The following is a 27941-nucleotide window of genomic DNA, read 5'->3' on the forward strand; positions in this document are numbered from 1 at the left end:
AACTATTTTGCCCTTATCTCTAATTTTGTTGTAGAGAAAGTATAAGCAATAATAGGAAGGAACAAGGGTTTTTGCTGGTTGAGGTAAGGATAGCTATACAGGGCATTGACTCACATTGATTGGAAACATATTTCTAATAGTCCCCTCCCTGCCCCCCTTTTCGGTGGGGGCTAGGGGTTACTGAGACAGGGTCTTGCTACATAGCCCAGGCTGGCCTCAAACTCGTCATCCTCCTGCCTCAAACTTTCAGGTGCTGGGATCACAGGCATGAGCCACTATGCATGGCTCTCCTGGTATTTTTATACCACCATGACCACCTCCAGATTCTTCCAGGCCTAGTACTCCCAGCCTTGTTTGACCCCACAGTTTCCTGCTTGCCTTCAATGATCCGTTGGATAGCCTTAATTCTGGGCCCTCAGCTCATCTCAGTGTCTCCCACAGGTCCAGTCAGGATGCCCTCTGGGAAGTCCCCATGGCGCACAGACCCAGGACAAGGAGCTCCAGGGCAGAGGGACCTGGGTATAGGAACCCAGTGGCCACCAGGGCAGACTCCCTTCTAGTTGGCACAGCCTGTGCTATTACTCTGGGCCACATTAGGTAAACAGGGGAAAGAAAACAATGTCTGTCGGCTACAAAATGAATCCGCCAGGAAAGGAATGTTATTGCCAAGTGTTCTCAGAGGGCAAGACAAACAAAGAAGGTAGAACCTGTCTTTAACAGCAGGCCCCAGTTCCCAACCATGGCCTCAAGCAGCCCTTCTGTAAGCAAAAGCCAAGAGCCCTGTATGGAGGGACCACTTCCAACTGCCCCCTCCCTTTTCTAGGGTTGGCTTAGCCTGTTCCCTCAGCCCCTGGGTTAGGGGCTTCCTAGGGAACAGCCAGTGGGGGGCAGAGGCTGCTGGGATTCATGCTGCTGGCAGGCCCGGCTCCATCCCGGCTGCTGGCCGTGCCCTTTCAATGGTGGCATTCCCATCTCCATGGAGGCAGTCACGTCAATAAGGGATGTTCGGCATCTTGCTCTCTCGGCGGGCAGAGGTGTCCCATAGCAACTGGAGCTGTGATCTGCATATGACAGCACATTGCAGCTATTCAGGACTTTTCTTTCCCCCACTTTCTTTGAAACAAGCTTGCCCTATATCCAAGTTCCCTGTGAGCCTCATACAATGAAAACAGCAGTTGACAGGTTCCCTGTAAGTTGTGAAATCTGAGTGCATCCAGGGGGAGAAAGAGCGCTCATTACTGAAACACAAAACAAGCCTCTTTCAAGGCTCAGCTAGCTGGCCCTTCGGTTTGCTGCCGCTGACCCCACTGCCCTTCTGAGCACAATGAGCAGAGGAGAGGGAGAGAGAGGTCTTTACTCCTTCGTTGCCAATTGATCACCCTCCTAACCCCTATGGGGGCTCCTTGGCCCAAACAATTCGGGTGACAGAGGTCAGGGCTCCAGCCCCTTCCTCCGGGGAGATCTTAGCTCTCTCTACCGGGGCTTTCCCAGGTGAAACAAAGACAAGCTCCAATAGCCTTAAACAGACTCTTGCTGATGACGCAGAGGGAAATAGGAGAGGGGAAATGAAAGGTACCCAGAGTCACAACACTGAGCCCCAGCCCTTTTATTCAACCCAACTCTAATACCCTTTGCACACTCTGGGATTGGGCCGTGCTTTGCAGAGGTCCAGTCACATCCAAGCGCCAATACCTTAGCCAGCAGCCAATAGTCACCTGGCAAGTGGATTTGGGGAAAGGAAGACATGGAGGAGGAGGAAATGGCTCCATTTTTGCCTACACTGTTTTGTTTTGTTTTTTCTAATTAACCAGACTTCTGGTCACTAAAATATCAGAAGAAGGTGGGAAAAAAGAGGAAGAGGGGACAGAGAGAGAAGAAAAGGAGGATAAGGAAGAAGAATTTTGAAATCCCAAACAGAGCAAGTTTCAAAGGAAAGCTGCCCATTCCTGAGGCTGACCAGCAAGGGTTCTAGAAGGACCCAACTCCACTACTTGAATGATATACCCTATTGTGCACAGAGCTGCACAGGGTAATGTGTATGAGAACAATGAAAGGGTCCTGTGGCCTATCTCCGCCCAGCCCTCAGAAAAGGAAGAATAGTCAAATAGGATAGGGTTCTATTCTTTCCTTCTGATTCCAGAACCAGTCGTTGAGGTAAGCACACAATCCTGATGTGCCAATGATCTGATAGAGGTTTACATGAGGACAGTAGGCAGTCATTTAACTGTTACACTTCTGGTTTTAGCATCAGAAAATAAACGTTGCCACTTGCAACTATCTAATTATGCTAAGCACTTTCATTTTGCCATGCCACACCTTCTTGCTGGAATGCCCTTCACCCACTCGCCTACCTGGCAGATTCCTGCTGATCCTTTAAGCTCCACACCAGTGCCATATCCTTCATGCAAGTTCATAGCCTAGCACTTTACACATTGTATTACTGAGATCTGTTTACTTAACTTTCTGTGCCATAAGACTAAAGTTTCTTATTTCTTACAGTGTAGGATCAACCATTTTGTTCCTTTTGGTAGCTGATTGATAATTATGTGAAGTACTGAACTGAATCATGGTCAAGACAATGGTTTCTTTTTTTTAAGGTCCTTGACTGGGTTTTATTCAATTACCAAAGACTTAGGAATAGGCCTATCACATGACATAACTCCATTTACCTCATATGAATGGGTACCCCTGGAACAATGCAATAGGTCAGCCCTGCTTATGGAACACATACCATAGACCAAGCACAATGGTGGAATCCAAGAAGCTTCCACTCTAGTTACAGAGACAAAGCTAAAATGGAAAGAAGTATAAAATGGAATGGAAGTTTATTGAAAAAAAAGCAAGCACTTCCATCAGCCAAAGGGTGTCCTGCTTATTAGATGTGTCAGTAATGTCGGGAAGGAAGAGATTTGTATGGGCCACAGCCTTAAGAAAGGTGTTGCTAGGAAAATAGAGATGACCATGATGACCATGGTAGAAATTAGAAATATTACAAAGGTCTTGCAAAGCATAGATTTTTAGAGCAGTGAAACTACTCTGTGTGGTACTACAAAGGTAGGTGCATATCATTATAAACTTGTCCAAATCTATAGAATTTACAACACCAAGAGTGGACCCTGAGGTAAAGTATGGACTTGAGGTGATAATACTGCATCAATGTAGATTCTTTGGTTAGAACCAGTGTAGCACCCCCTTATCTAGAACCCAGAGAACAACCTTTCAGCAACAATCAAAGGAGCCCAAAATCCAATTCTTAAAACCAAATGCCATTCTCTGCTGAATCTTCATCATGAGGGCCTCTCCCCTGCCATTATTTGTTGCATGGAGGCATTTTAAAGATGGCTGAAACCAACACACAGAAAAGTGAAGGGTCTAGTTCAAGGGAGAGACTTGACTGCAACTAGAACACCGTGAAGTTTGGGTACAAACTCCAAAAACAGAAAGGCCTGGTGCTAACAGGGCAAGCTCCTGACTGCCCCTGGGTTATAATGAGTCTCCTTAGATTATTGAGCAAATGGCTCTAAAGTCACCTTTTGTGGAGGAAGTGTGGTCCTAACAGGAGGGAATTAGATTGGCTGCTGATAAGGCAGTGCATCCTGTCTGACTCCTGACCACACCTCGCAGCTGGGCCTGCTGTGGTTGGGGCTGACTTCAAAGAAACTGCTTCTCTTGGATCCACATCAAGGACTGGAATGAGAAAAGGGTCCTCTGACCTTCTTTATAACGAATGGGACCACCTTTGTGTTGTGTGTGTGTGTGTGTATTTCCTGTTACTATTGTGTTTTCATGTACTAGATATAAAATATCTGAAAACAATCATCGGAAACAGTTTTTCACCTGTGGCCAGAGATTGGAATCAGGCCTAATGTGGGGAGAGGCTGTACTCACCCGGGGGCGGGCTGGGGTGGGGGGCACTGGGCAGTGGCCCATGGCAAGAACACTCATTAGGGTCAGTGTTGGGTCTTAGCCCCAAACGCTAGTGCTCTGAGATCTCCTCAACCAACTATGCCGTGGACTCAGACTTGTGGCGTCTGCCCAATGCCTTCTCACTAGGAAACATCCACCTGGAGGCCAATCCTTACCCTCAGACCCAGAGCCTGCCTGCTGCTCAAGGTTTCCACTTCAGCTGCAACCCAACCTGATAATCAAGACAATTCTAGGCCTGAAATCCATCCTCCCCCTGGGCCCTTGGGAAGGTGCCTTGTGGTGGTGGTGAGCCATGTGGGGAGACGGTGGAATTTCCACCCATTCTGAGGTTACGGCTGCCGGGTGCTGGTCGTGGGAAGCTGAGGAATCCTGTGGCTGTAAGATGGAGAAGCTCCTCCACCAGCCCCTCTGGGAAGAGGGAACACATCTCACTCTGTCTCACAGGCCTGGCTACATCGCCTCAGCCGCCTCCCTTAACAGAGCACGCCACAGCAATTCTAACTGGGACCATCCAAGCCTCTGCGGTGTGACCTCTCCTGAAAGGAAACTGGCCAAGCCATGGGCCAATACCCACAGGCCAAAAAGGACAGAGAACATTGATGAGGGAAAAAATGAGAAGCATGAAGATTTATACCAGAGGGCTTTTGGCCCTGGCCAGCCTTTCTGCAGACTTTCTCAGCCACTGTCTGCAGGTCCTGAGGTTTAAAGAATCCAGCAAAAGGAAAACAGGCTCCAAACTGATTAGGGCCCAGCTTTCCAAAAAGACACAGGTCACCCCCTTCCTGCCCCAAGCACCAGGCAGAGCAAATACTATTAGTGACTATAGCCTCTCCCCAGGCCACGCAGGGTGTGCAAGGCTGAGCCTGCTCCTCCAACGCACCCAGCTGTTCTGAAACAGGTTTGGGAAAGTGATCTTTGGCACACAATGAAAAGGGTGTGTATGGGGGGGGAGGTGCCCCAGAGTTCTCTATCAGGGCCAGTATTATTTTTAATTGCCGAGAATCAGCCTGTGGCCATTACTCAAGGCTGCAGAGCATGGGCTTGCCAGGGATAGGAAACCAACTTCAACGGGAGGTAAAAAAGCTCGTTCCAAGGACTGTTCATTACCGAGCTGTCGCTTCTCATGGAAAATCAGGTTACGCCTCAGAGTTTATACAATCCTCTCCTCACCACCTCTCCCTCCCTCACCCCGTTTAGAAAGGGAGCAGTGAATTTGAGCAATCTGGGAATTTTGGTTTCCGCCCTCCCCCCGAAGCATGACCGATGGCCCATTTTTTAAGCCAAATCTCACCCCTTGAAGGCAGCTGTCAGGAAACCACAGAAGGTGCTTGAAGGAGCACAAGAAATGGCTGGTTCTAATCTGGAGAAAAAAATGAATTAACAAGGCAGCTACTTATGGAAGAATGTTTTCTTTTCTTCAGCCCCAGCCTGCATATTTTCACAACATGTGTACTCTGTTACCTTGTCACTTCCCTGTTTTCTTTGGGTAAATAACTGGGCTCTGGACTTAGGGGAAGAAAGAAAGAAAAAACCAGCTCAGGAGTACCTCTGGGCAGGCCTGGCTGGACAGGCTGGCAGGGCAGAAGGAGCCTGTGCTGAGGACGAAACAGGCCGGCTGCATCCCCAGCTTGGCCTCTGCTGGATGAGGCCCTTCAACTGAGCTCTGCAGGTAACAGTGAAGGAGTCAAAGAAAGGAGGACAGAATTGCCCACCTCTGCCCTGGCCTTGGCAGACCTTGAGGCAGGAGGAAATAAAGAACTTTTCTCCTTTGCCAAGTCAACTGTGAAGCCCCCTCTGAAACCGGCAGAGTCAACAAGGCACACTGAGGCTTTTCTGCCAGCTCTGCCCTTCCACTGGCTGGGGAGCCAGTCAGGGTGAGAGAGGTCGCTCATGTAGTGCCCAGCAGTGAACCCTGGTGGGATTGGCAGGAGCCAGGCCATTTCATGGAGCCCAGGGATAGCTCATTCCCTGCAGGGAAACATGGCCAATATTTGGATATGTAGGCAGTAGGCTGCATCCAGAAATGGAGTCACTCTCTTCCAGAGGTGTCGCTCATAGCCAGTTCCCGTTTCTGGCCTTGACCTGATGGTATTTGTAGCATACTCCAAATGAGTACAAAGCAGCCCTGGTTCACTGGCAGAGGATCTTTCAGAGATGCACAATTGAGGAGCGCACTGGAGGTGACCTGTTTGTGGGTTACTCTGATAAGTCAGGGTCTTTCATCCTAAAGTGACAGCAACTATATTTGCTCAGGTCCTTACAGAATAGGGAACTGATAATAATATCACAGCCTTACAGCCCTGGAATTTTGCAGTTTACTATGTGCCACAACATGCCTGTGGCTGTTGGCTCCACCCTCCTGGGAGAAACCGAGGCTGAGAGTACTCAGAGGCTGAGACCAGCACAAAAGTCTCACAGTCGGTTTGGTAAAGGCAGGATTGATTGGGTGCTGTCTGGGCCTCTGCATTTCCTTTCTCCATCTGCTCAGGAGCGTTTGATTCCAACCTTGAATTCCCTATCTCACCTTGTAGATCACACAGCCTTCCTCAGAGGTTTGGAATTCAAAACTGGAGATTTTAGTTGCAAGGGACTGGCCCCCATCTGTTGAGTGGTTCTTTTCTTCATATCACTGGAATGGTACAAATGTCCACAAGACAGTCACTTGGACCCTCAGAGGGTCACTGATGTTGTTGGAAGTATTGCCTGCTCCAAACTGGCACTTGCAGGGTGAGAAGGGCTTTTTGAGGGAAAAAAAGGAAAACCCAAAGCTTTCTGGGAGCAGGCGATGAGGACATTATGGACTATTAAGATTATTCACATGGTCAGAGGCACTGTAAGGCAGATGGGAGCAGCCATGAAAATAAAGATCACTGCCAATGTGCACGGGGGCCCTCCCTGCCACCTGGCTTTTGCTGTCTCAGATATATTATCTCAGTTAATCCTCAATAACCCTCTGAAGTAGGAACTGTTGTCCTCCTTTTCCAGATGAGGAAAGTGAGGCACAGAAAGACTGGACAAGTCAGGACTCAAATTCAGCAGTGTAATTCCAAAGTCAGTGTTTGTATTTACCAAGTGTTGCCTGCCCTCCTAAGTCCTGGTATGTTTAAGCTTTGTGTTCTGCTCTCTCTGACTGATGACTTCTCCCCGAGCCCACACTGGCAGCAAATGTAGGTCTCTCTCCAGTAGTGTCTCCTTATGGAACCCTGAATGGCTGGCCCCTTAAGCAACCACACTTGGAGGCCCATCTCCTTCCTTTTGCCTAGGCTCAAGCTCCTAACTACCTGGCTGATATTTGTACCTCAGCCTGCACCCTAACACTTCTGGTCTTTGCTTCTTCTTAATCATCTCCCCTAAGTGTCTCTGGCAGTCTTTGCAAAGTTGAGGCCCTGGCCATATGCCTGCCTAAGAATTAAGTCACATTTCTCCAATGGTGGCCTCTAGATGACCCACAAAGGAATCCTCCAGGGTGCCCTCAAAATGCAGATTGTTAGGCTCTGCCAGAAGCCTCAATAAGACTTTCAGCAGAAGAGCTGGAAATCTGCATTTTGGGGCAACTCGCTAGGTGTTCTGATGTTCTCTAAATTTTGAAGTCCACGATTTAGGCTTTTATGTGAATTAGGATATGTTGATCACAAGTCAGACTTGGTCAAACAGAAACCAGTTAGTGCAAACTCAGCCTCTAATGCCTTTGAGGTTGTGGGAGCAAGCACACTGCAGAGTTCATTGTGATCTGGAGGCCAGTGGCCTATACCTATAATCCTAGTTACTTGGGAAGCTGGGATCAGGAGGATTGTGGTTTAAGGACAGCCTGGGCAAAACAGTTTTCGAGACTCCCATCTCAATGGAAAAAAAACTGGGTGTGGTGTTGCATGCCTGTCATCCCAACTAGGTGGGAAGCATAAGATAGGAGGATCTGGTCTAGGCGAGCCTGGGCAAAAAGCAAGACCCTGTCTCCTAAATAACTAGAGCTAAAAGGGCTGGAGGCATGGCTCAAGGAGTACAGTGCCTGCCTACCAGGTGCAAAGACCTTAATTCAATCCCCTGTAACACTAAAACATAAAAAAAAAATGAACTCATTGTGTGTGTATGTGTGAGGAGGGAAAATGTGGCTATTCTGCAAGGGGAGGCTAGAATGAAAGGAAGTGAGAAGTGGCAGAGGAAGGTATAGGAAGCTGGGTAATATTTCTATCAATTCTGTGGACTCCAGGATGGGTGCGGGCCCTACCGAAAACATTCTCCAGCAAAGGCTCCTAGCAGAAGGCCTCCAGAGCCCCATTTCAAGCATCCTGAAATCTGGTCTGTTTCCTGCCGGGAAGCAGCATCCCTTTTGTTCCCTGCTAGAGAGCCCAGCAAGCAGGATGGAGAGAGAATCAAGCCCTAAGGCTTCCAGAAGTTGCCTGGCAAGGCGGAGGGATCAGGCGAAGACCCAGAGAGGTGGGCAACCAAGACAGAAGACTGTGTGGGAGGGAAAGGGGAGAGAGCCATTGCAGTGTTTCTGGAGGTCACCCATAAAGAGGTTAGACAGCCCCCTGAGAGACCCCTGAGTCCCAAGACATTCTAGATCAGTCAGTTTGAAGTTTGAGAAAATTAAAAAAAAAAAATCCTTCATAGAATTGAAAAATGAAGGTTTTCTACTTCTTTTTTTTTTTTCTCCACCTCACCAACAACTCCAAAACAACTGAACACAAAGTACTTTGACCTTGGCATGTGGCAAGACCTCCATGAAAAGTCATTTCTCAGCTCATTTGAAGGGAAAATAGTGCTCTTTTTGTGACCACCTATAACATTTGGGCATGTTCCGTGGAAGTAAGTCAAAGGAAAAATCTGATTATTAGCTGGAAAGTGGGGCGAGGAGGAGCTAGAGAAGGGAAAACGGCTTGAGTGGACAGAGCATTGCCGGATGCACAGAGATGTGACTTTGACTGCTAGCACTGTTTGTGCCCCAGAGGACTTGGATGAGATGGTTCATGACTCTTGGTCTGGGTTTTTGGGGTTTTTTTTTTTTCTGTACAAAACAAGGCAGGGAAGACAACTACAGGGCTAGCAGAGTTGCTGCTCTGTGGGTCTAAGATTGCCTGGGCAGACACACAGGGCCTCTGCCCATCCAGTGCTGCTGGAGACTTCTTCTGAGATCCAGTCCCTCAGAAAATGTGGCAAAGACAGACCTCCACCACCATCTCTTTAGTAAAACCACAGACAAAGCTCTGTAGTCTTCCTCCTTTTGGGTAATGAAATCAGACATTGTTCAGAATTGTTTTTATGATTTGTATTTATAGTATGTTAGGTATATTTCATATATTTGAGATTGTATATGTCATGCAATGGATATATCACATATATTTCACATGTAGTGTTACATATGACGCATACTTTGTACATATGACATAGAATGTCTTATATATTTGTCATATGACAGTATCTAAATGCAAATCATAGGTATTTATATATTATAAATATCATGGGTATAGGTAAACACCTATTACATAATAGATAATTTTGTCTGTTAATGTATCTTTAAGTATTTGTATGTGTGTATAACACAATATAAATACACTATATACACACACAGAGTAACTGGTTTAGTGACTTAAAGCCACACACAATAAGAATTAGACTTCTGTGGTGGGTTGAACTGTGCCCCCAAAAAGACACACTGAAGTCCTAACTACTAGTGCTTGTGGATATGACCTTACTTTTTTTTTTTTTGCGGTACCAGGGCTTGAACTCACAACCTACACCTTGAGCCACTCCATCAGCCCTTTTCATGTTAGGTATTTTTGAGACAGGGTCTTGGGAACTATTTCCCTGGGCTGGCTTCAAATTTCAATCCTCCTGATCTCTGCCTCCTGAGTAGCTAGGATTACAGGCGTGAGCCACTGGTGCCCAGCATGACCTTACTTTTGAAACAGGATCTTTGCAGCTATAAGTAGGATGTTAATTAAGATGAAGTCATATTGGAGTAGATTGGGCCCTTAATTCAACATGAGTGGTGTCCTTACGAGAAGAGGACAGAATGGCACGAAGACAGACTTGCACAGAGGAAACTCCATGTGTGGACACAGGCTCAGGAAAGAGGCCATGTGAAGGTGGAGGCACAGATTGGAATGATGCACCTATAAGCCAAGGAACACCCATGATTTTGTGGTAACCATCAGAAGCTAGAAGAAGCAAGGGAGGACTGTTCCCGGAGATGTCAGGGGGAACACAGCCCTGCTGAAGTCTTGATTTCAGAGTTCTGACCTCCCAAACCATGATGCAATAGATTTCTGTTGTTTTTGAGCCATCCAGTTAAGTGCCATTCTGGGGTCCTTTGTCAGAGTAGCCCTGGAAAACAGAACAGAGCTTTGTGTGAGAGCTGCAATTGCAGCTGCTCAGCCTCACTCTTGGCCCTCTCCCTGGTTCTTTCTCTCAGGGACAGGAGTGGGGTGCAGATATGCACCAAAACCAACACTTGAAAAGTTATGAAGATCCCTTACACCCTCTGCTCCTCCATGGTCATGGCTGATGCTACCACCTGAGCCTTAACTGGATCACCTGGAAATGCAGAGCAGAAGGAGAACTTCACAGCCTTCCCGCCTTACCCCACCCGCTCCCAGCATGGCCACAAATAGCTTTGAACTCTCAAAGGGAGCAGTAATTTATGGTCAGTGTGCTTCCTGATCAGAAATCCTGCTGCTATGCTACTAGAGAATTTTCTTTCTTTCTTTTTTACTTTAATGGTACAGAGGAATTTTCCCCCAGCCCGCTCAAAACACTCACACATCTTTTTAAAATTTGCACCTTTTTTTTTTTTCCAGGCTGGCTTCCTATGGTGAAGGGGAGGCTAGGAAATGCCCAATAAATCATCTGTCTGTCCTCACCCAATTGAAAGGCAGGAAATACAGAGAACAGTCCCAGTACCTTTTCCACTTTGCATATAACAAGAGCTATCAGGCTGTTCCTTTGAAGGGCAGGCCCCTCTGGAGGCAATATTAATTCTTCAAGGCCACTGGAGTTGGTTTCTACTACCAGACCCTAAGAGGGTAGGCTTGTAGATGTTGGCTCTCTCCTGTTCTATGGCAACACACCCTCTCTGGGCTTGCCCTGGGAAGTCTGTTCAGTCAGCAAGGATTTAGAGGCTCCATGTGCACAACTCCATAGTAAGTTTATGCAAGATTAAAGGAATTTTAATATTGAGTCCTCATTTTTAAGGAATTTATATCTAGTTGGATAACTAACTCATGTACATCAAAGAAATGACCCCATACAAGGAGTTGATGAAGGGGAGAAATGACCCAAGCATTGTATGCACATATGAATAATTAAAAAAAAAAAGGAGTTGATGAAAAGTGCCCAACATGGATATGGGAGAATCAACAAATGCTTCTGGGAAGAGGTGAGGAAGGCTCTGGGTGGAGGCTTGAAGTCCAGTAGGGTTTGGGAACCTAGGAGAAAGGACATTGTGCAGATGTTTGGCATGTGTCAGAATGTCATAGACTGGGAGCTAAGGAGGCTGGAAGACACAAGGCTTATCCAGGGGACAGCAAGAAACTCTGGGTACGTGGAGAGTGCAGGGTACATGGTAGGAAACAGGGCTGGAAAAGTAAGGAGGAGCCCTTTTCTGAGACACCTCAAGAGCCTGGCCCAAGACTGTGGATGGTGACACTGTGGACAATGACAACTGACATTGTGCTTATTCTGCACAAATGGGGAGGCCCTTGCTAGGAAACAACCACCACTGGGACTTGCATTCAGAGGAACACTTACTACTGCAAACAACTTCAGGCCTCATGTGATCTCCATGGTAAGTGTTTTTGGAAGGCTATGTTGGGATTTCCCATGGTGCACTTAGAAGCAAACCTTCTCCCAAACCTCCGAGGACATTTGTTCCTCAGCTTTCACACACCAAAATTACTCCTGCCGTCTCTTCCTTTCTCTCTTTTTCCTCCTGGCCACCTCATCCTCCACCTCCTGCCAGTCCCTTCACTCTCTCCTCTTTTGATCCTCCCCCCCTTATCACAACCTCTCCACACTGCCCTTCAGCATGGGTGCCACCCCCTCCTTACCCTGTGCCTGTGTCCTTGCTGAGATTTGTGATGAGCCCCTGGTACCCTGGGCTGGAATCCTCAACTATGGCTTTTAGGAACAGCCTGGAAGGGATCTGCAGGGAGGGAGATGCAGAGGAGGCTGTAAAGAGAGCTGGGAGGGGCCTGAGCAAGGCGCTGGGAAGGAAGAGACCCCAGGGCCTCTTGAAGAAGAGGAGGAGAGGAGTTGCCTCAGATGGCTCTGGTCTGGGTAGGCTTTTGCGTTTGAGGTCTGTCTTACCTGACTGTGGAGCGCTGGATCTGCTGGGCGTGCAGCGGACATTAAAGCACATTTCCTGCCAAGCCAACTGAGTGAGTAGGTGTGTCAGTAACTCCATAATACCCCAACTGAAAAGAAGGGGCCCTCTGCAAACTCATGGCAGGCCACAGGCAGACATCAGGACTCACTTGCACTGCTATCCCAAAAGGTGGAAGGGGGAGAGGCCCCTGTGCTGGTCTCCAGGTTCCACCCACCCTGACTCACAGCACTGGAAATACCACAGGACCGTGAGTCCCTGCCATTAGACTTGGAGGGCATGGCTTATTCAGTGTGAGAGCAAGTGTAGAGCGCCCCCCCAACACACACCATGTATTGGATGTTGGAGCCTCACAGTTATCTCTACTAAAAATATTTTTATCCTAAAAATGACTGCTAGACAGGTAACACTGCACACAGGAAGAGGGAAGAGAGAAAGGGAACCAACGCATGTTGATTTTCACTGTGAACCAGTCACTCTGCTAATGCTCTGAAGAATGACTTTTATTTCTTCCAATTCTTCTGTTGCTGGTCCTGCAACAATTACTTTTTCGGGGCACCTACTATGTTTGAAGTATATTCTGGTCATGGAGAAACAGCAGGGAACAAAGCAGACAAAAAAATCCTGTCCTGATCAAAAAGAAGGAAGAAGAAAATGGACACAGTACTCCTGTGCTAGAAGGTACGATATTAGGAGGAAAATAAAGCGGGAAAGAAAGAAAGTGCCAGAGGTTAGGGTTAGTGGTGGGAGGTGTGCAGTTTAGACTTGAAGAGTGTGGTTTAGGTTAGGGACTGAACCTCGCCCATAGCTAGGAGAGAAGACTCCAGATGGAGGGAAAGGTCCTACAGCAGGATGGGGTGAGGTCAGTTCCTGGAACTGCAATGAGACCAGTTTGGTAGGTGCAACCCTGACATAAAGAACTTGCTTTTCCTGTTAGCTCACGCAAAAGTCATTTCATAAAGACAGAAAAGATGGTCACAAGAGAATGAATTCATTATCACCAACTGGAGCTGGTCTGGAACCTGATTCCACTGCTGACTACTTGTCTGTACTTATACAAGTCATCCTTTCTGGGCCTCAATTTTCTCTTCCGCACAATGGGGGAACCCATTTAATAATACCTACCCCAGCAGATAGGGATAGCGGATCACTGACAAGTACTTTGTGAACTACGACATCCTGTAGAAAGTGTTGCTTATTGTTTTTATGGTACCATAAATATAACTCAGGACCATGTTCAGCTCTTCTAGGGTCTGTATAGCCATGTTAGAAGGCACAGATAATTTCTTTGCTAGGTAGTAAAGACTATTTTTACTTATGCATTGTATAATCTTGTTATTTGGGGTGGGAGAGGATTTGATGACGTTCATGACAGCCCCTCTGACCTTTGGCTGGATCTATTATAAACCTGAGATAATCTTACTATTCTGCCTTCCCCAATCCCTGTTGGCTTTTGTCTCCAGCCTCACTGGAGAGTTGTGCGTCTGTACCAACGTGTGGCTTCTGCTGGGCTCACAGTGCTGCCAAATAATTCTCATCCTTTGGTTAAGCCCTTGTTTGCCTCTGGCAGTGGGAGTTCCACGCCTTTTCCACCCTTCCCAGGTCCCCAGCCCCACTCTCACCGCTTGATCTCAGCACATGTTCTGTCTTCTATGTTAAGAGGAGCAAGTTCCACAGTGTGAGCTTCTTCCTGCCTGGAAATTCCTTACCCACACCTCAGCCTACCATTCACTCCACCTAGCTCTTCTAGGGCCAGGGCTAACACCATCTTCCCAGTGGAAGGAATGGCTTCTTCCTGCCCTGGCTGCTATATCACACCTTCTAAAGAAATATCAGTGACCCCAAAGATTTATGAATAAGGAAGTTGATTGTTGTACTATTTATAAGAGCATAAACTGGGAAGCAAGTGTCATGTCCAACAAAAGGGGATTGGTTAAAGCGATTATGATACAGCCGTGAGGTGGCCAGGGAGGTTTTATAAGCAGTACAATTTCATTTGTGTTAGCAGCAAAGCAAAATCTGCAACAACAAATATAAATACGTGTGCATCGAGGAGAAAAGACTAGAAAGAACTATACAACTATAAGAAAAGTCAAAATCTTCATGTGGTGAATGATTTTTACTTATTCTTAGTACTTTACTGTATTTTGAAATTTCAGCTGTAAGATAGTAGTATTTCTGTAATTACAAATGGAAAGCAAGAATACTAGCAACAACATTTCTCATAGAAAAGCCACAGGTGATTCAGTTCCCCTTGTTATCCCCTTAAATGCAGCTCTTCTTGGGTGGGGCCGGTGACAGCTGCACTGTAACTCTTGTTACATGCAAGAACTGGAAATAAAGAGAACCGTAACCAATCAACCTTACAGGGAACCGAACTGTGCAGGATGGAAATGCCTCGCTGGGAATGTGGTATTACTAAGGTTTTGTTTTTTTTTGTTTTTTTGTTTTTCTATTTGGGGACAGGTGTTTAAGGGAATGTGCTAACTTTGCTCCGGATAATTTATTTTTTTAAATACTATGATTATTGTATTTTCTGCCTGTATTTTCATGGGAACTTTTGATGTACAGAACCATTCCTTGGAGGGTATTGCATTCTAGAATTTTTCAATCTATTAAACTGAGGCCCTCTTGCATGCCAGCACCGGGGAAACCAGCTGTTATCTGCCAATGGTTCTCCACAGAGGACAGTGTGATTCCTTATACCAGAGACTCTTGGGAAATGTTTGAGGGTGGATTTGATTGTCAAGATGTCTGAAGGAAAGGCGCTACTGATTGAGTACATGGAGGCTAGCACTGTTTATATAACCAAGAATCAACCTACCCCAGATACCAACACTCTGGGGCAGGGGATGGACACCAAGCTGGACAGTTGAAAGGTGAAATGCTCCTCCTCCAGCATGATCACATGAGAAGGGGCTGTGATGAAGCCAGATGGCTATTTCTCAGCAGCAGCCTTGCATCACCACGCTGAAATTCAGGGTTACTGGATCTCCCAGCTTTCCAGTGAAACCATAAATCTAGATGGTGATGTACAATTTTCCAGTTTTTAAAAAAACACTGCATGGGCCCGAAAGAACACATCTGTGGTCCAGATTTGGCCCTCAGGTTGCTAATTTACAACTTTGTCTAAGGAAAAGACACAGCTCCTGTCTTCGTGAGAGGAGTATAACAAAGCCCTTGAGTTCAAGTTCTAGAGTAGACAAAACAGTATCAAATCACAGCTGTTCCATTCTTTACCTATGTCCTCAGTCAAGTGAAAATCCTCCATAGCCCACTTTTGTACTCTATAAAATCAGAACGAAAGGTAACACTCTTTGGTTTTTGCACATGGGGAATGCCCAATAAGGTGAAGATATCATTATTATTACTATTATATCACAGTCTAAAATAAACACCTACTGCACTCAGCGTGCTGTACTAGGTACTGAGAAATGATAAATATGTGTAAGAGAAAGTCCTTCACTCAGAGGTATTGTCATTCTAGAAAGAGTGTTTTCTCTCTTTGATTATTTCTGATGATTACAAATGCCTCTTCTCAACTATTTTTGAAATTTTTGGAACATTTTTTTCTCAACTAATTTGTTGTTATTCCTCTGTCTCACCAGAGAACCTGTACTCATCCAGCCCTTCCTCTCTAGTGCACAGATCTCTGCTAGTGTTATTGATATAGTGGGTATGGCAAAGCTTCCAGCGTTTTGACTCATCTGGGCCGGCTTTTACGAATCCCATACTGCACATGAAGGAAGGATGTACTTAGCAAATTCTGTGAGACAATATTTTCAGGGGGAAATGGTTAATCCACTGAAAGAACAAATAGTCTTCAAGCATTCCAACAACCTCCATTTGCATTCCAACAGGCAAAGTGCTGTTTATACAGGAGGCACATCTACTTTTAAAAGGCACACCTCTCTCCTAGGAGAGACTTTGTTGGCTGTGATTCTGATCAACTCTATAGGATGGAGAGTAAAAAGACTATCCTGCTGGGGATGTCTAGTGCCTGAGGTTCCTCAGACCACAACTGAAACTAGTCCAAACAGTGAGGTCTCTGTGCAATGCATCTTTAGCATGAAAGAATCCATGAATAATCGCTTAAGCTCCCCCTACAGATAATTGCTATAAACAACTGTTGGAGGGGTACATACGTTTAAGGCCTGTTAATTCCCCAGGAAAGGATCCCTTGCTTTGAAATGTGAGTAAAATGCCCTTATGTCCATATTTCCAGCAGGAAAAGTAAACAAATGCAGGCGTGTGGTGACTGGCACCTGGAGGGCCAGAAGGGAGACCCCATAGCTATGCACAGAAGGGAGCACTGTGATGTACGAAGGGAGGGAAGGGCTTGCTGATGGGAGCTGAGCACATCTCTCCACGTTCACCTTCAGAAGAGTTCTGCTCTTCTTTTTCTGTAGCGGGACAGCCCCTGCCCTGCATCTGTGTCCCCTTATTCTCCCCCAGGTCTGAAACAGATGCTGGTGGACAGCAGGAAAACTTGCAGCAATAAAGAGTTATTGGGCAACAGTCAGAGCCAGTCAAGGCTTTACTAGGTAGGCTTCCTTAGGAGGCAAGTTTCTTGTCACCAGAGGCAACCAAATGAGCTCCACATGAGGGAGAGCAGCAGGATTCCACATTCCTTCCTCCAGGATTTAGCAAAGAAATACTTATCAGACCTTCCTCCCCTTCTTCTGGATGCTTCTGTAAAGATGACCTATGATTTGGCACAACTCACTTCTCATTGGTCAAATGAGGGTTTGGAGTCATTGAGATCTAAGCCTCCCCCCACCCTCTCCCCAGTGCTCATGACATACAGACAGTGGGTCAGAAATATGGATGGTTCCAAGTCCGACTCAGTCAAGAGCCTTGAAATTAGGACTGTTCTTCTGAGGGGGTGGGACAGGCAGCTGGAAGCATCTCTGGTGGCTTTTCAAGGTCCTGACACAGCCCTGGTACTCCTAGCTCCCACTGGACTCCCAGAGCCTGAAATGTCAGCCTGAGGATTCCTGGGGATTTGAATCTTCCCCAACCATTTGATTACTAGGGCTCTATAATCAAATGCAAATGAGGTCTTTGAGCACCAAAGGACTGGGAGGGGGGAGGGGAATTAGCTGACAACCCTGGGAGTGTGGCTGAAGTCCCTGGGGAGTGATGGCCTTCCATGGGGGAGGTCAGGAGAGAAAGGATAGAAAGGGGGGCAAGATCAGAAGGGGTCAGACCCACTTCATCCCCTGTGTACCTCCCCCCACCATGGCCCAGGGTGGGGGGATAATCCAGGCTATCCGCCCTGCCCTCAGCTTTGTCTTACCAGGTCAGGACCCTACCCCACCCCATGTGTCATTGACTATACTTCTGGCTTGTAGCTTGCCCATGACTCTCAAGGCTCAGAGCCCAGAGGTGACTATTCTGTCCCTCTCTGTCATCTCCCCAGGCCCTGAGAAGTCAGTGCGAAACATAGAGTGGAGCCTGATGGGGTACAGCTAGAAGACGGGTACATACAGAGTGGCAGAGCCAGCCCAGATCCAATTCCAGCCAAGTAAATCAAACCGCTCTCCTCTCCAGACCCTCCCTGCAACCCTTTCCAATCAGGGAGTCTAAAATTACCATATTTACAGCATCTGCAGCCAAGCCAAGCACTAAACAAGATGAATAGCCATGACGCAGGAGCTTGAGAAGTGTGTGGCAGGGCTGGGCTGGGCAGGGTTCTGGGGGACAGGGAGCCCCAAGGGGAGAGTAGGACAGTCCCAGCAGTGGTCTTCGTGGACAGGATTCATCCAGCACTCAGGGCAAGTAGGGAAGCAGCAGAGCAGCCTTTTAGACAGAGAGAGAGAAGCAATGCTGACTTTAGAAAACCTCTCTCCTGCTTCTGCCTTCTCCTCTTAAACTCTCCAGGTGGAAACCACTGAGCCGCTAAGACAGGACCCTAAATTGAGATTCCTGTGTATATGGGTGGTAGTGATGAATCTCCACTGGGGTTTTCCTTCAGACTCTTCCAATAGGCTCACCATTGTCTTGTGAGTCCCTTTCCCAAGTCCCAGGAAAAATCCTGGGATGCCCTGGCCAGCCCACACAGTCTAAATGACTCCATTCATAAAAAGGGCCTGAAGGTCTGAGTGATTTAACTGTGGAGGAGACTGAGACCAGAGAGGTGTGGGGAGTGTTCTGTGTCAGGATGTCCCAACACGCTTTGTCCCAGCTTGGCCTGTTCTTTCCTGGGGCAGAAGAATGCCCAGGAAAAGAGGGTGGAGACTAGTGACCTGATCACTCTCCCTCGAGGGTGTAAGCTAGGAGGGACCTGTGGAGTGAGCGGGGTGCCCAGACTCCAACTTTATCCCTTAAGCCAGAGCATCTGCACTGTGATCTGTTTTGTGTACTGGTTTCTCTTTAAGTTTTTCAAGTTATTTTTATGACTATTTTAGTGACTGCACTAAGTGTAGAAATCACTGGTCTGGAAGGTGGTATGTAGGTAACAAGAAGGAAGGCAGACTTAGCTATCTGTAGAAACAGAATTGGAGGCAGCAGAGTATGCTGAGAAAAGGAGGTTAATCTTGAGGGGAGGCCAAGACCAGCACTAACATATGAAACAACCTCCCCGACCCAAGACAGCATCTCCCTTGAGAGAACTGGAACAAGAAGCTAATTGCAATAACCCTACTGAAGCCTGAACCCAGACCCCCAAGTCTTGACCATTTGCTAAGCACCCATCTAGTCCATGAGAGCCATCCATGGTAGGAGGTGAGGAGGTGCAGGAGTTGCTGGTGTTGCTGAGCTGAAGACATCCTCAAATAGGCAGACTATTCAGCATACAACCAGACCTACCAGGAGGAGGAAGTCCTGATGAAACATACAAATGTGCTCTGCTCTTCTCATGGCCCAGAATTGTCAAGAGCTGTCCAATAACATTAACATAGTAAGAACTGAGTGGTGTTGGTCACCTAAGATGGCAGCTATCATGCCAACTGATCTTTGTTCTGACCTTTTGTCAACAGTAGCCAGAAACCCTCCTTTCTTCTCCTTCAACCTCTTAGCTCTCACCTTCTGGCTCCTCCTTCCATCAAATGGTATTCCTCTAGGTTTGGGGTTCTGTTTTCTCTTCCAAATCTGTCTCCTCTTCTGTAGTGACCTTACCCTCTGCTGGCTTCATTCATCACTAAAAACCTGTGACCTCAGCCCCAGCTATCTTCCTGAATTGCCCCCACATGTATTTCCAATTGTCTACTGGACATCGCCTGTTGGATATTCTATGGTGTCTCAAATCACACGTGTCCAAAACTGATCTCATTATCTACGCTCCCTCGCTTCCCATGACCAGCCCCTCCTCAGGTTCCTCCCTTGTCTTTTCTATCTTAGTCAATGGTATGGTATCATCAGTCACTCAGATATCCAAATGGAAACCTCAAAGGCACTCTGACCCCTCCCTCTCCCTCACCAAAGTCTGTCAATGTTAACTCTGAGGAGTCCTTTAAATCTCTCTCCTGTTCATCGATACCACCATTGCCCTGGATTCAGCTCTCAGCACCTCTCTGATACTCCAAATTCCCCCTATAAGAACTCCCAGCCTCGAATCTCCTGGCACTCCAAAACTAGTGACAACTGTTTAAACATGGATAAGATTATTCACCCAGCAGGTATTTGTTGAGGGCGCACTTTGTGCCAGGTCTTGTGCTCAGAACTGGGAATATAATGGTGAATATGAGATCAGGATTCCTGCCCTCATGTGCTCATATTCCAGTGGGGAATCAGACAGAAAACAAACACAAAACAGATACATGAATAAAATACCTCTACTTGTAGGATAGGAAATAATGGGATAGGGTGGCACTCTGTACCACCACCTGCAAGAAGCCCTAAAGAGGCTCCTCATTACCTACTGTACAAAGTCCAATCTGATTTGGCAAGCAAAACCCTTCCCTGTGTGGCCCAATCTAGTTTCCAGCCTTCACTGCCACTGCTACCTCCCTCCCCTCAAGCCCCTTTCCTGTATTCCATGTCCTATTCTTTGGCCCTCAAACCCCTTGTTCTTGGTAAATAACAAACATACAGTAAATATTTGGAGAATTAATGTGTGGACAATGCTTGGGGTTCTCTTTATAGGCTGCCCTCTCCCTTTCTTATGTCTACTCTTTGGTGAAGCGTCTTTGCAGTGGCTCCTTCCCCTGAGTCTCCACAGTGTTTCTTATACTATATCTGCCCCAGGTCCTTATGACACTGTCTGTCCTGATAGGTAGTGAAGGTATTACAAGCAAGGACAATCTTGCTCCATTCGGAGAAAGTGCCTGGCACACAGTAGTTACCTGAAATAGGCCAGGCAAGTGACTGTGAAGAGCATGAAGCAGGGGAAGTGATTGCTGTCCTTTTTCAGACTGTTTCCCGCTAACATCCCCAATGCTGTGCTGTGTAGATGGAAAGAAGAATCATGAAGCCATCCATTGCCAAGTGATAGACAGAGGAACATACCTGTTTTTGCCCAAGAAACAGCCTCAAAGAGCACATCTTTGTCATTCTGTCTTTATCTTTGAAAATATTTTTGTACAACCAAAGCAGAGAACAATGAACCAGATACATGCCCATAAAATCTAATGACCAAAGATCTGCTCTTATCTATCTGAACAGAAAGTCACCTTGGTTAGGAGTTGGTTTTAGGACTCTAGGACTCAGCTTATCCCTTCAAATGAGCTGTGAAGAACCAATTCTATTTTCATCCTAGCAACAGGGTATTTATTTCTTTCCGTGGACCTTAAGTGAAATCTAACTTCTCTGCTGTTCCCACATCTCATTCCTGGAACTCCCTAATCACTATTCCCTGAGACCAGAATAATTGAACACAGGGCTCTATTGGTCTTTGGCAAATGCATTCATAGTCCCTGCCTCCTTTGGCAGGATGGAGGTAAGGTGGACAGGTAACAAACCATAGGAGATTCCAGTAAAATGTCTGGTTAAAAGCAAGAATAAAAATAAGAGGTGGATTTTGTGAATTGATTTAGGCCTGGTGCCTGCTTTCAGGAAAGTATGCACTTGGCTTCCCCCAATCATTGTTGACTCCTGAATTTCACACATAGTCACCCATCTTCCTCTCTTTTTTCAATCTTCCCAGAAAGCACCCCACCCCTAACCTGAGCATTTCATTAGTCTTCCCTCCACTGAAGCCGTTTTGGCTTTTTCTTGATGGTCTTATTTTATTCACTCTGCTGCCAGCCTAACTATTCTCAGCCAAGCCTCCAAAGGAAACATGATCTGCTTGCTGCGTCAGATCATTTGGAAATAGATATGACTGGCTTGGAGTCACTCCATGTGGGGCTATAAAATTGCTCTCTCCTTCTAAGTGGGTTGGGTCAAGCCCAAACTGAGGCAAGAGGTTTCCAAGGAACACAGAACAGAGGACTGGAGTAAGTGGTGGTGATGCAGTCAGTGGTCCTCTCTCTTCTGAGTCAGTGTTAACCTTCCACTGGCAGCAAGTATGCGTAGGCAGCCTCCACAGTCAAACAACACACTGAGGTCTTCACTGGGGTTTGTGAAACATTTTACAAGAGAAGTAGGAATCTCTTCAGATTTAGATTCCAGTCTAAATTTTTGTGTTTCCAAGATAAGTGAAGGTTACTTAAGTTGATTTTGAGATACATGTATATTGTGCAAAGTTGGCAGGGTTTCTATGCTTCTATTGGCCAACTGCACCAAATACTATTAAAATCCTGATATACATTTGTCCTAAGGTCTCACTGGAATTTCAAATGGGATTAACTTATTCTTTGGCTTAATGTTGTACTCTGTCATTTTGTTTTAATTACCTGAGAGGCTGTCTAGATAATTAAGAGTGCTAGGGTGGGAATCAGAAGTCCTAGCTGTATCAATCATGGGGCAAGTCATTTAATGTGCCTCAGTTGCCTTATCTACAAAGTAGGAATTGTGCTACTTGCTTTGAAAATCATAAAGCCCTACATAAATATAGGGAGGAGCTGGCCTCAGCAGTGACTGTGGGATCGAAAATGAAGTGATTCTGTAGGTTCTGTGAAAACTGTGGGCCAAAATGATGTGATAGGGAGACGAGCATGGTGGTCAGGTGAGTAGGATGCCAACTGCCCTATTAGAACTAGTTCAAACTCAAGCTAACTCTTTTAATCTCATTCATTAGGATTTTCATATAATCTTTCATTTCAGATAACAGAGTAAGCCATTCAATCTCATACCCAATGGCAGACTTTTTTCTCCATTTTTCTACCAGGAATGTAATGATAATTCTTAGTATTCAGACATCTAGCTTCAAGGCAAAAGGAACAAAAGTCCTTGACTTCAAGAAATTCAGTCCTTTGAAAAGACATGCTTATAAACATACAGTCATGGAGAAAAAGCCAGGGGAAGAGTAGTAGAAGAGTGACAAGCTTTTAGGGCAGTGGTTGGCAAAATATGGCCCAAGGGCCAAACACAACCTATGAGTTATTTTTTGTAAAAAGTTTTGTGAGAACACAGCCATGCTCATTTACTTACATATTGTCTATGGCTGCCTTTGTGCTACAATGGCAGAACTGAGTGGCTGTGACAGAGACAATGTGATGGTTAGTCTTGATTGTCAACTTGATCAAATTGAGAAGCAGCTAGGAGATTGGCGAAGCACACCTCTGGGTGTGTTTTCAGTGAGGTGAACTAAGGGGGGTAGGAGTAGGAGGAAGACCTACTCTGAATGTGGATGGCACTATCTCATAGACTTAGGGCCCAGATGAAATAAAAGTGGAAAAAGGAGCCGGGTACCTGCGGCTCATATCTATAATTCTAGCTACTCAGGAGGCAGAGATCAGGAGGACTGCAGGTCAAAGCCAGCCTGGGCAAATAGTTCAAGTGACCCTATCTTGAAAAAACTCATTACAAAAAAGGGCTGGAGAAGTGGCTCAAGGTGTAGGCTCTGAGTTCAAGCCCCAGTACCAAAAAAAAAAAAGTGGAAAAAGGAAAAAGTCAGCAAGTGCAGATCATCTCTCTCTCTCTCTCTCTCTCTCTCCTTGGTCACCATGAGGTGAGCTCTGCTCCACCTTGCCCTCCTCAGTATGATGGATGGAAACCTCAAACCACGAGCAAAATAAATCTTCCATCTCTTAAGTTGTTTACGTCAGATACTTTGTGACACCAACACAGATAGCATGGCCTATCAAACTTAAAATATTTACTTTCTGGTCTTTGACAAAAAAAGGTTTGTTGACTTCTCATTTAAGGTAAACAAGTCCTTCAAAGAATTAACTTGGGTAAAAGTAAAGGCATTCCAGTTAGCTGGAATAATAAGTACAAAGGAACAGAGCTGTTAGAGGATATTTCATGTGTAAGAAGCAATGAGCTCTCTTCCCTTTTGCGGACATGGCTGAAGTGGCAGGAGCCATAATGAAGTTTAATCCCTTTGTTACTTTAGACTAAAACAAGAGTCACTTCACGGCATTTCAAGGCACCTTCTCACATTCACAAGATTGTCTTCCTCTCTTTTGAAAGAGCTAAGACAGAAGCACAATGTCTGATTCATGCTCGGCTGAAAGGAAGACGAGGTTCAGGTTGTGCGAGGACAGCATGAATGTCAACAGGAAGAGACATGCCATCTACACTGACATGCAGGGAGAAAGGACTAATGGCACAATTACCTATGTGGATGTTCACCTGGGCAAGGTGTTTAAGACCACAACAAGATCCTTGAATGGAAAGTCAGATCTTGACAAGGAGAAAAGAAAAAGGAAAAATATAAGGAAGAAACAACGGAGAAGATGCAGGAATAAGGTAATCTTACATACAAGCATCATTAAACATTGCTAACATGACTCAGGCACCAGTGGCTCACGCCTGTAATCCTAGCTACACAGTAGGCAGAGATCTGTAGGATCGCAGTTCAAAGCCAGCCCAGGCAAATAGTGCTTGAGACTCTATCTCAAAAAATCCCTCCCAAAAAAGGGCTGGTGGAGTGCTCAAGGTATAGGTCCTGAGTTCAAACCCCAGCACCACACACCAAAAAACAATGGCTAACATGTGAGGTTGGGGATTTAGCTCAGTAGAAGAGCACTTGCCTGGCAAGTACAAGGCCCTGAGTTCGGTGCCCAGCACCAAAAAAAAAAAAAAAAAAAAAATTGCTAACATGAAAAAGAAGAAGCAGTGGGAAGTCTCATTTGTACAAGCCAGGGAGCAATGGGAGATGAGGCTGAGGCTGGAAACAGGCTGGGGTTGACTGGAGAAGTGCCCATAAATCAGCAGCGATGCGTTTAAAGATCTAGGTCTTTAAACGGGATGCAAGTCCCGGGGGTCCATAAGCTGAAGTTAGAATTCAAGCAGAATTACTAGAACTTTAACTTATTTTTCAATCTAGGAAAGAGGACATTTGGCTTTCCAATATTTAATATACATATTGGCAGTGGGTCCTCAGTCCATCCTTGCTCATGTGTCATGCATAGCTCATGAGATGTCCTGTAGTGGGATTAGGAATGGCAAGATGCAGAGGGGCAAGTGTGGTGTGCTCAGCCCTCCTTCCCCGGGCTTTTAGCGGAGTATGAGTCACCACAGTTCACATGTATGTGCTGGGTTCACTGGATTACGGGTATTACCTAAACTTAACCTAAAATACACAAAGTAGATGAGTGGATTAAAATATTCCCATGTACAAATGATGGATCAAAGATAATAGTATTATAAGCACAAGCAAATGATAAGAATAGCAGCATTGCCATGTACGGTGGTCCATGCCTGTAATTCCCAGCTACTCGGGGTGGGTGTATAGAGGAGAGGGCAGTTTTAGGGTACCAGGGCAAAAGTTAGCAAGATCCCACCTCAACCAATAAAAATCTAGGCATGATTGCATGCACCTGACATCCAGCTATGCAGAAAACATAAGTAGAAGGATCACAGTGCAGGCTGGCTTTGGGAATAAGCACGAAAACTTATTCAAAGAATAACTAAAGCAAAAAGGACTGGGCACAGTTCAAGTTGGAAAGTACTTGCCTAGCAAGTGAAAGGCCTTGAGTTCAAATCCCAGTACTGAAAATAATAATAGTAGCATCTAAGCTTCTCTTAGAATAAGTTCTCTTCTCACATTACAGAAGCTGAAAACAATGGTCAAGTAGTCACACAAGAAAAGTCAAGCTAAAATAACAGAAAACCTCTGAAGAGTTTAAAGTCACCATCATTTATAGTGTGCCTTGCCTGATATCTTTATTGTGCTTTGAGATAGTAGCTAATGATATCATGAAGCCATCATAATTAATAAGATATTTAAAACCATTGTTTATTTCAGCCTTTTAAAAAATTTAATTTTGGAGCAAAGTGGAGTGGCTCACATGGTAAAGCATCTGCCTAACAAATGTGAGGCCCCGAGTTCAAATCCCAGTGCCACCAAAAACAAATCCCATGAAAATTTAATTTCGTGTTGGATTTATAATGTGCATAACATGCAGATAAAATAATAAATGTGTATAATGTCAATAAATGTATATCTATTGGAAGGATATATTTAAGAATTGTTTACTGATGTGATGTTTAATCAAAAAAATTAGGGAGGATGGGGATACAGTTCAGTGGTAGAGCGCTTGCCCTCTACCACTCTCTCTCTCTCTCTCTCACAAACACACACACACACATGTTTGGAAACCACTTTCTTTGGAGACCACTTCTACAGACAATACAGAACCAATGGTGAATCTTAATAAAGGCAGAGACAGACAGGATTGGGTTTGTTTGAGGGTTGCAGGCCCCAGGTAAGACAGACTGGAGAGGGAAAAGCATGTGAAAAAGTGGCATTTTTAAGTGCCTGGAGATCTTGAAACAAAAGGTATAAATACTGAGAGGTGCTATTCCAAATTCCACTCTGCCAACTCTCTTCTGTCAAGAATGAACCACTTCGGATGCAAGCAAGGCCCCAAACATCTGCACTGACCATATAGCTTTGCAATGAGCAGTTAATTGGGTGAGGTAAAATTTTAAAGATGAAACATGCCCTAGGAACACTGCTCAACTTTCTCCTCTGACCTGTGTGGGTTTCCAAGGCAATGAGTCTTCAATCAGGAGGGACACAGGCACTGTGACTGCCACAAAGGCCATGCCCACTCCTGGAAGGCCTGAGTAATCTATTCTGATGGGCAGGAACATGCCATGATAATTATTATAGGATATGACTTCTGGAAGGGACTATGGCATTTCTGTCAGAAAGGGACCAAGTTGACCATTAACCTGCTACAGTCACCTATTCCTTGCTGCAGAGAACTCAGTTGCCAGATTTGAAAAACAACCTATATCCTGTCAAGTCTATACGAAAAGAGGAGGCTGGGCCTGGTGGTATATGACTCCAACCCCAACACTCGGGAGGCAGAAGCAGAAAAATTGTGAGCTTGAGGCCAGCCTGGGTTACATAGAGAGACCCTGTCTCAATAAAGCAAAAAGAAAAAAAAAGAATCCTAAACTGTCTGAAGCAGAATAAAGCAACCCCAGAGAAGACACCAGCACTGGTATTGAGCCCCAATCTAAAACCCTGGCAACATCAAACAAAAGAGTGTTTCCTTCTCTGTGCTATATGAAGGAGGGCACACGCTCTTCCTTCCTGCCTATCTCTTTGAAGAACTTGGGAGGGAAAAAATGAAAACAAAAACAAATGACAGCAACCACAACCACTTTTTATGGCCACATATGGAGTTGGGGGAGAAAAGCACGTTCCCCCTGGCTTTCACAATCCCACATCATCTGCAACTAAATCTTATTCCCCACATGGACTCTTCATTCCAACTTCGGTTTCCTTCTCTCAAACACACCACCCAATTCCATTCTTTGCTCTTTTTGAAATTCTGCTACATCTGGGCCCTCACAAGCTCCATCTCTTTACAAAGCATCCCCACTGCTCCTAAACCCACCTGACTTGCTTGTCCTGGTTAGCCAGAGGTTGACATTTCATCAGGGCCCCCTGGTCTGTTCTTTCCATTGTTTCAGGTCTCCCCAGCTGACTTTGTTGGGAGGTTGTGTGTCATTCCGTATTTCCACAGAAATGAGTGATCAAGTTGGAGAATAAATAATGTTCTCATTTCCATATGAAGAGAAGGCCACGGATTAATGACTTTCATGGCTCATGGGGGTCACAGCTTATCTCAGTCGAGAAGGCCAGAATTCTGGCTTTGTAAGAGTTCTGATGACCCCTACAGTGCTGGGGTGTTGTCTGCAGTGGAGCTTCAAATAGGGTGCAAGGAACTCAGAATTCTGTTTACCCTGAGCGGGTCATTTGAATTCTTTAGATCTTGATTTTTTTTTTTTTAAAGGCACAGGGCAGGATTCACTCACGGAAGTATTTGGAAGGGGCACAGCAGAGGCGGTCTGTTCAGTGGGTTCTCTCTGTATTGCTCTGGTGCAGCTGCTGGGGACAGATGCCAGCACAGACACACTGTGATGAGGACACATTCTGCCTGGATTACAGAGCCTAAAGGAAGCACCAACATGGAATCCGATCCTCACCGTCTTCTTACTGCAGAAGTAAATGACAACAAACCCCAGGGGCTCAGCCAACAGCAGCTTGGAGGATCCAGGACCCCATTGGAGGCCACAGTTTAGCATCCTTTCACCCAGAGGGGGAAAAAGTCCCTTCTTTCTCACTCCTTCCCCCAAATTAAAACAATGAAAATCAGCTCTCATTATCCTGATAATTAAGTCCTATTCAGCCAGCTGACAGCCAAAGAATGATTTTTCTGTGCTGCACTGCGTGGCCCGTCCTCCA

The 27941-nt window shown here is 45.8% G+C and overlaps 1 long non-coding RNA gene across 3 annotated transcripts; it reads right to left on the reverse strand.

Moving 5' to 3' along the window:
• LOC141421542 (uncharacterized) lies at window positions 1-27941 on the reverse strand. 3 transcript variants are annotated; one of them, XR_012446121.1, is made up of 4 exons: window positions 27091-27941; window positions 11973-12067; window positions 5219-10251; window positions 1-1061 (listed from the first exon to the last, which is right to left on the reverse strand). It is a non-coding gene; the product is annotated as an uncharacterized lncRNA (long non-coding RNA). The 3 variants fall into 3 exon arrangements; XR_012446120.1 differs by lacking the exon at window positions 27091-27941 and adding an exon at window positions 12232-12459; XR_012446122.1 differs by lacking the exon at window positions 11973-12067.

This window comes from Castor canadensis, chromosome 3 (genome assembly GCF_047511655.1).
Source record: "Castor canadensis chromosome 3, mCasCan1.hap1v2, whole genome shotgun sequence".
NCBI lineage: Eukaryota > Metazoa > Chordata > Mammalia > Rodentia > Castoridae > Castor > Castor canadensis.